Source organism: Cydia pomonella, chromosome 4 (genome assembly GCF_033807575.1).
Source record: "Cydia pomonella isolate Wapato2018A chromosome 4, ilCydPomo1, whole genome shotgun sequence".
NCBI lineage: Eukaryota > Metazoa > Arthropoda > Insecta > Lepidoptera > Tortricidae > Cydia > Cydia pomonella.
Window position 1 is genome coordinate 27,781,555 of NC_084706.1, and position 13,590 is coordinate 27,795,144.

Below are 13,590 nucleotides of genomic sequence, written 5' to 3' on the forward strand. Positions count from 1 at the left end.
TGTCATTTATAATTTGATCGTGAATGTCTTAATCATTTTATTGTTATTAAAAATCAATTGCTTTATTGGTGTTGGTAAACATTGACCAAGACTGTCGGGTAATCGAAAATAGAATTGAAAAAGTCCTTTTGCAACATTTGTTACAAATTTATAATTATTTCGGATAACTAATAATGAGAACAGTAAGACATAAGAAAACTCGTTCAATTATGAGTCGTATTCTCGTGCAACAAAGTTCGGACTATTCAAATGTAACTTACTTCTCCTATGCGTTATAGTGTTATATAGGAGACACAACACAGATACAGAAATATTGGAACAACCGCATCAAAATAAGCACACATATTATTTACAATACATCTGGTGGTACTTTACCGCACTAGTGCGATAATTAGCAAACTACGAGACTGTAAAATTTCAAAGGGCCATATGTACTGTAAAACGTTATACGATACATGTGTGAATAGGTTATTCGCAACTCGTGTCGATTGAAAACACTCTTCCGTCGTGTATTAATTTATCGCTACTCGTTGCGAATTCTCTATTTTTCCCACTTGTATCATAATAGTACATTACGATACAAGTGCGAAATATATGAAATTCGAAACGAGTGGCGATAAATTAAAACACGACTGAAGGGAGTTGCGAATTATCTATTCGCACATGTATCGTACAACGTTTTACAGTACATATGGCCCTTTAAATGTTTGACACAGTAACGTTATATGCTAATTTGCGCACTAGTGCGGTAAAGTAGCACCATATGTACTGTAAAAAAAATACAACATATCCGATAATTAATGAAACAGACAGTAATGTCAAACCTGCTTACTGTATTACTACTAATTGTATTTTTTTTTCTCCTCTGAAGACTAGTAAATAGATTTTAAGTATGACTCATGATTTCAGGATTTCATTTTATTTATGCTGTTAGTATGTATGTTAACATTATGTACTTAATAATGAACCTCCAGGTCTATGATTCTTAAGTATGTTAAGTACTCTACATTGTACTTCAAATCCAATTGTATATGTGACTGTTTGTGTTCTAAATAAATAAAAAAAATTAAAAGGTATTATTATACGTAATCCCATTTTTATTTTATTTCCTGTAATGTATTTTTCCATCACACTTGCTAGGCGCGGTCCGTAAATCCTTAATTTCGAGCTGTAAAGTTTATACCTCGCTTTTGGCTTCGGGCTTCAATTCACACTCGTTCGCAAATTCTTGTTTACCGCCCTTAATACACAATCTGCAAACAATAGGCACGCGTCTTCGTGAATGACACGATCTATACCTATCATTATATTCATCCCAGTTAAAAGTGAATCTCCATAGTACGAGTAGTATGTTATTGTTAGCGACTAAAAAGCTATAAAACTTTTTTTTTTATAGCCTACATTGTGCCACTGCTGGGCAATGGCCTCCTCTGTCTTCCGCCACTCGTCACAGCTTTGTGCATGCTCCCGCCAGTCGCCATAAAATGAGTCCAGCGGGCTAAGCACGGTCCCATTTTTGTCGCCTGTCACCATGCCCGTCACGTTCTCACAGGTATGTAAGTGTGAAAGTGACAGGCATAGTGACAAATGATAAAAATGCAACCATGCTGCCACCGCAGGTCGTCTCGCCATCTCTTTCAAACGTTACGAATATTTTTCATAAAGGACGCAAATGTTATAAGTTTAACAAGTATAGGGAGCGTGCATGAACTGTAGGAGGCAGCAGAGGAGCCGTCAGATTTTCGGCGCGAGGCGTAAATGTGATGTGTTGTTCCGATGTAGCCCACAAGATGGCAGCACTTACTATGCACAAGAAAACACGTGACGTGTAAATGTACATGTTTATGGTTCCGATTCAGGTCACAAGATGGCAGAACGCGCACGGTCTCTATTGTGTTTGTTTGGGACTTCGTAGCTTCCAAAAGGTAAAACCAATTTGAGTTCGGTTTTTGGTGATATACCAGCGATTAATGGGTCATTAGATGGCGCTTGTTTTATTTATAGACCGCGGGCCCTGGGCGACTCGGGCGACTCCTGAGTGTATATAGGGACCGTGCGCGTTGGAGGGTCTGCCATTTTTAAATTCACGATAGCATCTGACAAAGTATCAAACGGGAGGCGATGAGAATACAATACAAATATTCTTTATTGCTCACCAATATGAAAGAACATAATGACATAGAAATGACTTTTTTTTAAGTGTTTCGATGGCTGCCATTCCTCAATCCACCAACGGAGCGGCAGCTGACGTCCACGAGGGTTCATCATACATAGCCGTTAACCACAACACTAGTTATCGCCCGGGAGGCGATTGGTCATGGAAATCTGTTCCGGGCTCGCGGTAATCCCCTACGCAAAAAGAGGAGTGTTTCGTTTGACGCCAATGTCTGTATGTGTGTCTGTCTGTAGCATCGTAGCTGTTAATCGGGTGGACCGATTTCGATTTATTACGTGAAAGCGAGTTCTTAGCTATGTTTAATAATCTATCCAGCGGTTTGATGAGTCAGTTCATCTCAGCGGTCAATGTCATTAAATTCCTTAGTTATTTACTTACACATTGACGTCATTAGGAATAAACAATTAAACATGCAACAATGTCCTTATCTAGATAAATATAATAAAAGATTATTAACATCGTGGTCTGAGGTCATGGGAGGTTAGAGGCTTGATTTGAATTTCTCTAGTTGTTCCTTCGGCGCCGCTCTCGTTGTATATAAGTAAATACCTTATTTTTAGAAACAAAATTGTTAACTACGCATTATCACAAATTACGTCTAACTGATGATTACCCTTTTTTTCAAAAATTAAGGGTCTCATATGCTTTTTATTATGTTAATATTGTTAATATACGTTAACAATCTTCATTTTGTTTAATAAATAAATAAATATTATAGGACATTATTACACAAATTGACTAAGTCCCACAGTAAGCTCAATAAGGCTTGTGTTGAGGGTACTTAGACAACGATATATATAATATATAAATATTTATAAATACTTAAATACATAGAAAACACCCATGACTCAGGAACAAATATCCATTGCTCATCACACAAATACATGCCCTTACCAGGATTTGAACCCGGGACCATCAGCTTCGTAGGCAGGGTCACTACCCACTAGGCCAAACCGGTCGTCAACAACATTAAAAAAAAATTTAGTTGCCAAATCTCACTTTTTAAAATATTTTATTAGCAATCATTTTTACCCACCTAAATCAGGAAATACGAGTATTTATGAGTGCTATGAGTAAAGTCTAGGTGCAAATAATGGTCTCCTTTTTTACTTGAGGAGGGGAAAAATGAACCCCAGTGGTCATGCTGCCCGGGGAAAATAATCTCCTAGCCCAGTCTGTAGTAATCCTGCTTAAGCAGCAGGAGGTCCCGGGTTCGAATCGTGATAAGGGCATTTATTTCTGTGTTTATCACAGATATAACTTTGTTCCTGTGTTATAGATGTTTGTGTGTATTTAAGTGTTCTAGAATATACACCGTGCGCCCATATAACCTGACAGATTTTAAAGGTGCATTCTTGCACATTCCGCATTCAGAGTAACTTTCATATAAAAAATATATGTACACACTTATAAAACATCGCGTTATTATAATACTTACAGAAAACACGCATATATTGGAACATATTGTTCAAAATGTTGTCGAGATATCTTCTAACTTCTATGGACCACTCCACACTAGCGTCTCTTGAGCGTCGGCATCTAGTCAGCGTTGTGGAAAATGGCGTCGCTGCGCAGTTGCGCCAACGATGCGTCGAGCAGCAGCCATTGAGTTGACTAGACGTCGACGCTCGGAAGACACTAGTGTAGGTTGGCGCTATAGAAAATGGCGTCGCTGCGCAGTTTCGCCAACGTTGCGTCGAGCAGCAGCCATAGAGTTGACTAGACAGTGACGCTCGGGAGACGCTAGTGTGGGGTGGCGCTATGGAAAATGGCGTCGCTGCGCAGTTGCGCCAACGTTGCGTTGAGCAGCAGCCGTAGAGTTGACTAGACGCCGACGCTCAGGAGACGCTAGTGTGGGTTGGCGCTATGGAAAATGAAGTCGCTGCGCAGTTGCGCCAACGTTGCGTTGAGCAGCAGCCGTAGAGTTGACTAGACGCCGACGCTCGGGAGACGCTAGTGTGGGTCGGCTTTAAGGTAAAATGGAGTTGAAAGTTTTTGACTCCTACGCGTAGAAAGTGGTTTTACTAACACCTAAAGCAATATTTTGTTACCAAAGGGACCAAAATTAATATAAAAAATAATAATAATAATAATTAGAATTACTTAATATTTAGGTTAGCTGGACCACTTTAGGGGTAAGTTTGTCTTTGTACATTAACATTTTGTTGTCTGTTTTATGTTAACCTGCTTATGTGTAATAAAGTGACAAACATACATACGTACCATCGAGGCAAAAATAAACGCTTTTGAAATGTGGCTCTACCGAAGAATGCTGAAAATATCATGGAGAGATCGAATAACCAATGTAGAAGTTTTGCAAAGAATGAAGAAAAAATTGGAACTTTTGGAAACAGTAAAGAAAAGAAAGATCTCATACTTTGGATTTGGACATATATATCGTAACAATAAATATGTAATATCTAAGGAAAAAAATAGAAGGCAAAATAGAGGGTAAAAGAAGTAGAGGAAGGAGGAAGCTAGCCTGGATGGATAACATTAAAAGCTGGACTCATATTAAGGACGCTGCCAACCTGAGCAGAATAGCAAAAGATAGAAATAAGTTCCGAGAGATGGTCGCCGACGTCAGATGATGACATGGCACAACAAGACACCTGCTTTGCAAGTCAGTAACGTGCATGTACCATTCTTGTAGCTTAAAACCTATATCCCGCGTTCGCTTACAAATAAGCCCGCTTATTATGCTTATTCAGCGTAGTAAAAAAAGGTTCCGTTTCACAAAATGAGGCAACGGCCACCATTGCAACTAATTAATCCAACATTGCCTAACTGTATAATGAAACCTTAGCTAACATCTTGAAATTTAAATTGAGGAACTTTTTTAGAGTTGACCTTGAGGAATGAGAACGACCGAAGTTTGTTTTTGTTTTGGTTTAATGGCAAAAAATAATGGAAAACGGAAGGTAAAGTGTGGCTACTTTTAATACACGGTGCCCGCGGGGAAACGAAAAGATTTTAAAAGTATATTCCAGTTATTATTTAGAGACATAGGTATAATCTATTTTTTAATTCGCCTTTTTTCAGAGTTACCAATTTAAAAAAAAGTTTTTTCTATCGAGTTTCAGTGCATAACGCCTTTTTGATGGCGATGTCACCACTCTGGAACCTAGTCTAGACATACTTTACTCTTTGGTCTAGACGTCTTTATTGACAGATATCAGTAACAAGTAGGGTTGCCATCCGTCCGGGTTTCCCCGGATTTGTCCTAGTTTAGAGGGCGTCCGGAGAGCGTCCGAGGAGGACTTCATTTGTAGTCCGGGTTTAAAAATTTAAAGCCATAGGCCGCCCGCGACACACGCATAACCTGTTTAAAAAAACCTGTTGACATGTCTGGGTTCTGAACTCTATAATCCGGGGTTTTCACGCGTCTTGTCCTGGTTTCCAAATTTTAGAGATGGTAACCCTAGAACAAGGAACACTTTGAATAGACTAGTTTTTACGAAAAAATGTGTACTAATTCATATAAATGCAAATATGTAAAACACACAAAAAGTTTTTGTTTTATACTACGTTGGTGGCAAACAAGCATACGGCCCGCCTGATGGTAAGCAGTCTCCGTAGCCTATGTACGCCTGCAGCTCTAGAGGAGTTTCATGTGCGTTGGCGTTGCCGACCCTAACTGCGCGGCTTACGTGGGCGATGACTCGCGAATGCGACGCGGTGCGGCGCAGCGGCCAAACGGCATTCGGAGATCGCCCACGTAGGACACTTCCATAGGTATCAAAGGATTGAATTCACCCGCGCCGCGCCGCGCCGCTTCGCGTTCGCAAGTTATTTGCTCAGGTAAGACACTGCCTTACACTGCACCCTTGTTGAGCTCTGGCAACCGAACTCACCAGCAGGAACACAACACTAAAGTAAAAAAAAAACGTAAAAAGTTTTTTTTTTGGCGGTATTGACTTAACTTTGTATAAGATTTTTTCCTTTTTTTTTGAAGAACCTCATACTGTAGACCCTCGGGAAAACCTCGGCAGGTAGCTCATTCCACAACCGGAGCGTGCGCGGGAGGAAGTTCCTCTTAAACTGCACAGTGCGCGACCATCCAGGTTCCAGGGTGTGAGGATGAACACCCTGCCGACGGCGGGCGGTGCGGTGATAGAAAGTAGTCGTGGGCATCATGTCAAACAATTCTTCAGAGCACAGTCCATTGTATAAGCGGTAGAACACACATAAGGAGGCAGTCTCTCCTTAGACTTAAAGGTTCAATACCGCTTTGTGAGTTTGGGATCGTCGACGATCCGTACAGCACGTCCTTCTTACGACCTCAGCAATACGTGGTTAATCTTTTTCCATTTCATGGCGGGCCCCTTATTGTATATCAAAAACAGCAGTTGTTATTGTTAAGATCGATATAAAAAATGCGTTTAACACGGTGGAAAGAGACATCATTCTTAAGGAGGTCCTAGAAAGAACTCCCTCTTTATACCCCTTCATTTACCAATGCTATTCCTCTCCAAGTAACCTATTCTACTCTAGTGATGTCATCCAGTCGCAAGTCGGTGCTCAACAGGGAGACCCCCTGGGACCCCTTATTTTCTGCTTGGCCATCCATAAAATAATCTCGGGGGTGAACGCTCCATTAAATGTGTGGTATTTGGATGACGGCATCATTGGAGGTAGCCCAGATGTGGTCGTTGAGAGCTTAAAGACCTTAATACCAGCTTTTAAAGAGATCGGCCTGGAGATTAATCCATCCAAGTGCGAGTATTTTACCTGCGGGGGCATATCCTGTGAAGCTTTTACGGAGCTTGAAGTAGTTCTGCCCGGAATGAGGCAGATTGATAAATCCTCTTTCCATTTGCTAGGTGCTCCCGTGTTTTCCGAGGGTGTCAGCTCTGTACTACAACTTAAAAGGCAGGCACTCTCGGGAGTACGCGAGCATTTGGCGCATCTGGCTGCACACGTCTCCCTCATTTTGTTGCGGAATTGTTTCGCGTTGCCCCGCATGGTGTACACTTTGCGCACGTCTCCAACTTGGATTTTTGAACAGGATCTGCTTTCTCTGGACGACACGCTCAAGGTTGCTTTGGAATCGCTGTTAAATGTGAACCTGAATGATACTCAGTGGCGTCAGGCTTCCTTACCGGTTCGTTACGGCGGTCTTGGTATTCGGCGAGTGCAGGACGTCGGTTTGGTGGCCTTTTTGGCGTCGGCGCATGGCTCAGCGGGTCTCGTTGCTCGTATTCTGGGAATCCATGGTAGCGACGTGTGCGTACCATACGTTTCCGAGGCTTTGGCAAAATGGGCCACATTATGCCCTACCAGTGAACGTCCAGATAGCTTGGTGACGCAGAGGGCATGGGATGACATCCTTTGTAAACTTGCGTGCGCAAATTTACAGAGTGGGGCTTCGGGGGCCGACTTGGCGCGCCTCAAGGCAGTTTCCATGCCTGAGTCGGGAGCGTGGTTGCATGCTTTGCCGTCTCCGCACCTGGGCACATTGTTGGACAACGACTCCCTCAGAATTGCAGTGGCCCTAAGGTTGGGATGCAAAGTGTGCAACGCACACCGGTGTATTTGTGGCATGATGGTTGAGGAGAGTGGCCATCACGGGCTGAGTTGCCAAAGGTGCGCCGGTCGTTTCCCTAGACACCACTCTTTAAATGATATTGTGCGGCGGGCAATGGTGTCGGCCAATATCCCGTGCGTACTGGAACCACCGGGCTTGTCACGGTCGGACGGTAAAAGACCCGACGGGCTCACCTTAGTCCCCTGGCGGAGGGGGCGGTGTCTTTTATGGGATGCGACATGTGTTAGTACATTTGCTGCATCCCATCTAAGACACACGGTTAAGGCCGCGGGTTCAGCGGCAGAAATTGCCGCCAAAAATAAGCGTGCCAAGTACTCCGGGTTACAGGGGGCGTACGATTTTGTGCCCATTGCTGTCGAGACAGCCGGACCCTGGTGCAGCGAGGCGTCCGAATTGTTCAGGGAACTGGGTCGGCGGCTAAGGGAGAGGGGGAACGACCCCCGTTCTGGGTCCTGGCTTGTCCAACAGGTCTCCATCGCCATACAGCGTGGCAACGCTGCGAGTGTGATGGGGACTTTTGGACAAGGCATGTCACAGGACGGGCTTTACGTTAGTTAAGTAATTTTAAGTTTGTGTTTGTATAGTGGTGCTAATTTTTTTTTTTTGTAATAGTAGTGTGTTTTATTTAAGTTTTTTGTGTAATGAGCGTACATTGAAAATAATATTAAATTTGTTTAATTAAAAAAAAAATAAAAAAAAAAACAGCTTATATAATACTAGTAAATGACTAATAACAGGTCATGGACTATTTAACATACATCTTTTCATGACAGGTGTCACAGACAGTCCCCTATGCCGAGGATGCATGGAGATAGTAGAAACAGCCTCTCACGTGGTGCTGGAATGCAGCGGAGTGGCCCCATACAGGGCAAAATATCTCGGATACCCGAGAGACCTCCCTGAGGTCCTACTCAACATCAAAGGTTTGATAGGTTTCCTCGAGGAGTTGGGCTGGCATGAGTAGCCAACCCTCCACCCTCCCTTGTCACGCAAAATAGGCGCCAGTCGTCGAGTTGCGGAAAATCGCCCGTACTACAATACAATACTAGTAAATGACTAATAGCTTGCAGTTTTATTGATAATAGTTACTAGTGCTCTGTAAGCAGTTTTCGATATATAACCTACGCGCCTACGCACTTAGACGACATGGCGCACTTTGCCCCCCCCCTCAACCCCTCACCTTATCTACGTGGTTCGGAAAAAGAGTAGCAGCACATACTATGGATTTTTCATTTTATTTTGTGATAAATTTGCAGCGGTGCATTTAATATATATATATATATATATATATATTTCAGGTATACAACCCAGAGATTTTTTTTTTTAATTTTAGGTATAGGTTTTTTTTAATTTAAAATAAAAGGGCGGATTAAAGTTTTCGCCTTTAATATTACATTTCCCCACTTTTTGCACAGCGTCTTCTGAGATAATTCATGAGGTGTTTCTCATTAACATAGATGTCATCTGTGACGCAAACTATAGTACGAACTATAGTATATAATGTTTTGTTAAAATTATAGTACCAAATTATATTAAAAAAATATACTAAAATATAAAATTATAGTATATGTTATCCGGATTACGATTTTAAAATAAAATAATGTCATATTCATTATGAGTCATGCCTGAATTAAATGATTATTAAATGTAATTAATTTTAATTATGTTCATTAACATATTATATCATTTTTCACCACACCAACTGGTAAAGGCCCTCTTGATTATTCAAAAACTAATGAGAAAGTTGCATTTTATCCACATGTGGGGCAAAGTAATCAGATGCAAATGTTGTGTTGTTTCCTTATCATCGCTGGTCGAATTAACTTTTAAATAATGATTTGATAAATGACATTATAAATGTATAATTACGTTCATTTTGATTTTATTTGGTTTAATTTTTTTTATTATTTCATAGTTAGTATTTTCCTTGCACTCGTGTGGTGAAAAATTTCGTGTTTCACTCGGAGGCAAAGTTTGTTTAAACCTTATGCCTCGAAACCTTCGCAACAAGTTTCCACTGCTCGAACCACTCGCTACGCTTGTTAATCAGTTTTGGAATCTTTCCCTTAGTCGGGTATCAGTATTAAACAACAACTTTGCCCCTTTTTAAAACAAATAACTAATGTAACTTTAATTTTACACTACCTCGCTAATTACGCCATAAACCAAATAATTTAGTAAGTTCCAAATACCTAGTTCACGACCATAAACAAATCAATCAGTGCGTCACGCATGACCGAATCTGGAGAAACTGTACAAATAGTTTTATAACAATTACATTTGAGTTAAGTATAATAATTCAATTGTAGTCGTGTTTGACCTTACTGAGTTGCGAAAAGTCAGATTTAGTTTTTATCAATATCGCGGTCATTCGCGGATGGTCTAGAACGCAAAATGACTACTGTAATATTTTGTCTATATCACTATTAGTCTACATCGCAAACGGTCTAGAACGCAAAATCACCACAACATTTTATATAGGTAGGTTAGGTTCGTTAGGTATCTTCAAATGGCCGAAGGCCAAACAGTAGAGAATAGGAGCCCCGCCAAGCGGGGCTCCGTCGACATCGCTATAAAGTTAAGATAAAACGGAAAAAAATATGTGGGCATTTTGCGTTCTAGTCCGTTAGAGCGGTAGACTATAACCGATGTAGGTAAAATATTACAGTAGTCATTTTGCGTTCTAGACCGTCCGCGAATAACCCATAAATTGTATGGAGATGGCACGAAGCAGAAATTAGCCGAGTTTCTGTCCAAAAACCGATATGCAATATTTATCGTCGAGTACTTTAGTATTTTATTACCTAGTATTACTTAAGGTTATAATGAAACAGCGATATTTTAAATGTATTTATTGTATATTAATCGAAATAAACACACTAAAAGCGTTGCGTGCATTTACCAATTTACCATATGTCTTACAATATACTTTAAGTATAAACTAACTACTTATTTACATTCTTCCTTTTCATCGTCGTACCCTCATGTATGAGGATCGTGACCAACATGTCCCTCCATTTAACGCTATCTAGGGCTACGTGTGCTGCCCTCTGCATGGAACCACATGCTTGTCTAATGGAATCCGACCACTTGCAGGGGTTATTCCTCTAGCGCGCGTGCCTTCAACTTGACCCAGTATGATGTCACGTTCGAGGCTGTTGTGTGGCAATCGCCAAAGAATCTGAGAGGCCTTTCCTGGCAGATTTGAGAGATTTTTGCTTCTCTCACTTATTTACATACGCCATTTACATTTCTTAGATACCCCCTCGTGCGACAAGATGCCTAGAAATGCATATAATAACCACGCATTTTTACTATTGAAAACTTGCCGCCTCGACGCGAAAATTTATAGTATTTTATGCATCAGTTGTATAAGAAGGGTAAAAAAAGGCGAGTGGCGTGAGTTACAATGTGAGCCGGAGCCGAAGGCATAGGCGAACATTGTAAAGGAATACGCCACGAGAATTTTTTGACCTACTTATACAACGTTGCATACAATATTTTTCCTACGAGTCAACAAAAATAAATCTTAATTTAGGTAAACAAATTACAGCAAAAGTATATAGCCAAGACGCGCGAGCATACCTTGTTACGCGCCCGGCCCGCCCCGGGCCGCGGCCGGCCGGTCGGCGACACCTCCTCGTAACTCATGAGGCCCTGGTACTTGCTACTTGCTAAATTAATTTTTTGGACAGTTTTTTCTCAATTTTGGCCACCGCTGCCTACGGAGACTAACAAGCAACGCTAAGCGGTCTTCGTAGTCTATGGGTGTTGCTATATTACGGGTGTCACATGCGTGTTTCTGACTTATGAAGTAATTATTTTTACTATGCAACCAAATGAATATTTTGTAAGTTGGCATCAATGCACTTAGCTTAAAACCGTATTTGTTTTGGTTTTGTTGGGTTGGTAGCCATTAATCGCAGTAACGTTATAGCGTATAAAAGCACAAGAGCTTTTATGAGGAATAGACAATATAGACTTTTCTTGAAATCTTTTATGTATGTTCTTATATTCGTGTTAATGAATGCATAAATGACAGATAACAGTTGAGGAGTAGGAAAAAATATTTTTGCACCGCCCGAGGGGTTCTGGCCCTTGCTTCACCATGCTAACGTTGAGGTCTGCCTCCAGATGAGCGGTGATGAGAAGAAGCATGCGGTGATCAACCAATAAAAATTGGTTTTAAGTCATATCGCTATATATTGCCGCTATATGGGTCGCGTAAAGGAAAGTTGAAACAGCATTCTGAAGGTGGTTGCGGACAGATTTAGCTGCCCCATAGTATGGAATTGGATGGAGCAGGTCAGATCTACTTTGACCTATGCCCATAGTGTGAAAACATGTAATTAATAACTAAAAATACTCATTGTAACTAATATAGCTTATAAGTTAATTTAAAAAAAATCTCCGCTTTAATGGATTACAATTGCTTCGGTTGATTGAAAAGCCTTGGTAGCCTAGTGGTAAGAGCATGCGAAGTTCGCTTTCGCTTTTTCGAAACTTATGTACGATATTTCATTACATATTTACCAGTCGCTTTTCGTTGAAGGAATACATCGTGAGGAAACCGGACTAGTCCCAATAAGGCCTAGCTGACCCTCTGGGTTGGAAGGTCAGATTGCAGTCCCTTTCGTAAAAACCTACCTGCGCCAACTCTTGGGATTAGTTGCCATTGGTTGGTTCCCCTCTCATCTCAGCCTTAGTGGAAAAGCAGCCTTACAATTGCCTCCTAACGTTGACAATTCATCGAACATTGCTGATCCAACAAGTATATTGACCGTCTGTGCCGTCTTTACTTACCAACCCAGAAATGTACAGGAAATTGTTAGTATCAGGTATCAATAGGGATATTATTGCAATGTTCTGCCGCCAGAGAGCAGCACTATCACATATTCTAAACCATAGAGTAACTAATACATACAATGCCTTAAGCAGTTTTTAAGAAGTTTTCAATATGACATTGATGTATCAAGGCGGTTTGTTTACACAGGCCTACCGCGGAACGCGAAAATCAAAATTTCATTGTCTGCCTTTTTATTGCTCGAATATGCGAGAGATAGAGAGGCAGATTATGAAACTTCGATTTTCGTGTTTCGCGGTATGCCCTCTGTATGTACTAAAAGCGCCCCCTACGCAGAGTTTTGTAATATCCCCTATTCTCAAATATATGGACGGCGCTACAATACCTAGAATACTTGAGAAAAAAATCTAATCAATAGACAGCGCATTTCACTCCGTCGATAACGCCTAGCTAGGTTCTTAGCTACTCTAGCGCTACTCTGGAGAGATTTGGAACTATTATTTATAGCTGACAGCTGGACACTTTTGCAACAATTCTGCGTAAGGAATTTCTGTTCCTTGCCTCTACCTTCCATACTCAAATAGGGAATATTACGCGAAACTCTGCGTAGGGGGCGCCACTACCACAATCCATCACAATCTGAGGGTCAACCACGAAACAAGAAAATTGAAATTTCGTTATCTAACCTCTCTATCACTCTTGCATATTTGAGCGATAAAGAGGCAGATAACTAAATTTCGATTTTCTCGTTTTCCGGTAGGCCCTTTGTCAACAAACCTTGACGTCATATTTTATTATCTATGAAAATTTGTCAAAATACAGTTTAAGACACAGTATGTATAAGTTACTCTATGGCTTAAGATACGTGCTAGTGCTGTACTCTGGCGGCAGAACATTGCAGTAGTACTCCCTATTGGTGAAATAGGTGAAATAGGTGATCACACAGTAACATTTTGACAATTCATCATTAAGTGTGTAATATACTAAGAAGAATGACATGAATTCATTGTAATAGGCTGTATTGGGATAAGTATACCTTTTATAACTAACTTATGATGGCTT